This window comes from Osmerus mordax, chromosome 23 (genome assembly GCF_038355195.1).
Source record: "Osmerus mordax isolate fOsmMor3 chromosome 23, fOsmMor3.pri, whole genome shotgun sequence".
Taxonomy (NCBI): domain Eukaryota; kingdom Metazoa; phylum Chordata; class Actinopteri; order Osmeriformes; family Osmeridae; genus Osmerus; species Osmerus mordax.
The window spans coordinates 10,886,231-10,888,730 of NC_090072.1; the positions used below are offsets into that span (position 1 = coordinate 10,886,231).

General features: G+C 56.3%; 3 non-coding genes across 3 annotated transcripts; all 3 read left to right on the plus strand.

Annotated features, from left to right (window-relative positions):
- The first annotated feature begins 76 nt into the window (after positions 1 to 76).
- On the plus strand, positions 77 to 267 carry LOC136932159 (U2 spliceosomal RNA). The gene has a single exon (XR_010874504.1). It is a non-coding gene; the product is annotated as a U2 spliceosomal RNA (small nuclear RNA).
- A 796-nt stretch (positions 268 to 1,063) lies between these two features.
- LOC136932399 (U5 spliceosomal RNA) lies at positions 1,064 to 1,181 on the plus strand. The gene has a single exon (XR_010874690.1). It is a non-coding gene; the product is annotated as a U5 spliceosomal RNA (small nuclear RNA).
- Positions 1,182 to 1,945: 764 nt separating this feature from the next.
- LOC136932160 (U2 spliceosomal RNA) lies at positions 1,946 to 2,136 on the plus strand. Its single transcript, XR_010874505.1, has one exon. It is a non-coding gene; the product is annotated as a U2 spliceosomal RNA (small nuclear RNA).
- Positions 2,137 to 2,500: the final 364 nt, after the last annotated feature.

Below are 2,500 nucleotides of genomic sequence, written 5' to 3' on the forward strand. Positions count from 1 at the left end.
GTTCTCGGTGTGGTGACCGAGCGGCCCAGGTGGTGCACGGAGGGTCCGCGCGCCGGGGGCGTCCGATAATGCGGTCATCGCTTCTCGGCCTTTTGGCTAAGATCAAGTGTAGTATCTGTTCTTATCAGTTTAATATCTGATATGTCCTCCATGCGAGGACAACATATTAAACGGATTTTTGCAACAGGGAGTCGGAACAGGGGCTCGCTCCGTCCGCTCCGCGCATCGCCCCGGTATTGCAGCGTCTCCGGGAAGGGTGCAATCTTTCTAAGCGTGTCAAAGAGAAAAGCTAGTGAGGGAGGGAGGGAGGGAGGGAGGGAGGGAGGGAGGGAGGGAAGGAAGGAAGGAAGGAAGGAGGGAGGGAAGGAGGGAATGTCTGAATGAGTGAGGTTTGGGGGAGAGGGGTTTAGGTTAGGGCTAGGGTTTTTGGGGTGAGGGTCAAAAAACCCTCAAAAGGGGGGGGCCCCCCAACAAAGCGGAACAAGCGATCCCTACCAAAAAAACGGGGTGAAAAGGGGGTGTGGGCGGAGCCCTGTCGGCCGGTGGCGTTTTCCCGCCCTTTTAGATATAAAAAAAAAAAAAAAAAAAAAAAAAAAAAAAAAAGTGAGTGACTGAGTGAGTGAGTGACTGAGTGAGTGACTGAGTGAGTGAGTGACAGAGAGAGAGAGAGAGAGAGAGAGAGAGAGAGAGAGAGAGAGAGAGAGAGAGAGAGCTGGCTGACATTCAGCGGGGCCGAGGTGAAAAACTGGAAGGCAATCGGAATGAGTTTTTTATCGCCGTGTCAGTCGACACCAACACGGAGTGGACTGGCTGGAAGGCGCATACGATAAACACGTACGGATCTTAATGGAGAAAAAGCCATCAATGAAATGGAGAAAGTGCGGTAAGGAAAGAAAAGCCAAGCGGGCGGGCCGAGCCCCTCTGCGGCCCGTGGCGTTTCCGCGCCTTTTTTTTCCCGAGAAGGATGCGGTTCGCCCCGGTTCTCCCCGGTTCGCCCCCGCGGACGGGTGAGTCAGGGCCAACGGAGGGGTTGGGGGTAGGCCGTTTGGGTCGTTTCAAATCGACGCTCTGGTTCCCCTTCAGCACGCACAAGCCTTTCGCCTTTTACTAAAGACTTCCGTGGAGGGGAGCGCCGACGAGTGGAACGTGGTATTTTTGGGAGGCTTTGCCCGAGGGAGGGCAGAGCCTGATGGACGTGTGACAAAAGCAGGGTGAGGTTGGCTTTGGGGTTAGGTGCGTGCCTGCGGGTAAGGCAGGTTTTGTCTTTGCTTCTTCTGTAGCTGTTTCAATTCTGTTGCCTTTTGGCCTGGGCTTTCCGCTTCCGTCCCTGCTTGTCCTGCGGCTTTTGGCCTGGGCTTTCCGCTTCCGTCCCTGCTTGTCCTGCGGCTTTTGGCCTGGGCTTTCCGCTTCCGTCCCTGCTTGTCCTGCGGCTTTTGGCCTGGGCTTTCCGCTTCCGTCCCTGCTTGTCCTGCGGCTTTTGGCCTGGGCTTTCCGCTTCCGTCCCTGCTTGTCCTGCGGCTTTTGGCCTGGGCTTTCCGCTTCCGTCCCTGCTTGTCCTGCGGCTTTTGGCCTGGGCTTTCCGCTTCCGTCCCTGCTTGTCCTGCGGCTTTTGGCCTGGGCTTTCCGCTTCCGTCCCTGCTTGTCCTGCGGCTTTTGGCCTGGGCTTTCCGCTTCCGTCCCTGCTTGTCCTGCGGCTTTTGGCCTGGGCTTTCCGCTTCCGTCCCTGCTTGTCCTGCGGCTTTTGGCCTGGGCTTTCCGCTTCCGTCCCTGCTTGTCCTGCGGCTTTTGGCCTGGGCTTTCCGCTTCCGTCCCTGCTTGTCCTGCGGCTTTTGGCCTCGGCTTTGGTTTTGGCTTTTGGTGGTTTCGGCCGTTCTCGGTGTGGTGACCGAGCGGCCCAGGTGGTGCACGGAGGGTCCGCGCGCCGGGGGCGTCCGATAATGCGGTCATCGCTTCTCGGCCTTTTGGCTAAGATCAAGTGTAGTATCTGTTCTTATCAGTTTAATATCTGATATGTCCTCCATGCGAGGACAACATATTAAACGGATTTTTGCAACAGGGAGTCGGAACAGGGGCTCGCTCCGTCCGCTCCGCGCATCGCCCCGGTATTGCAGCGTCTCCGGGAAGGGTGCAATCTTTCTAAGCGTGTCAAAGAGAAAAGCTAGTGAGGGAGGGAGGGAGGGAGGGAGGGAGGGAGGGAGGGAGGGAAGGAAGGAAGGAAGGAAGGAGGGAGGGAAGGAGGGAATGTCTGAATGAGTGAGGTTTGGGGGAGAGGGGTTTAGGTTAGGGCTAGGGTTTTTGGGGTGAGGGTCAAAAAACCCTCAAAAGGGGGGGGCCCCCCAACAAAGCGGAACAAGCGATCCCTACCAAAAAAACGGGGTGAAAAGGGGGTGTGGGCGGAGCCCTGTCGGCCGGTGGCGTTTTCCCGCCCTTTTAGATATAAAAAAAAAAAAAAAAAAAAAAAAAAAAAAAAAAGTGAGTGACTGAGTGAGTGAGTGACTGA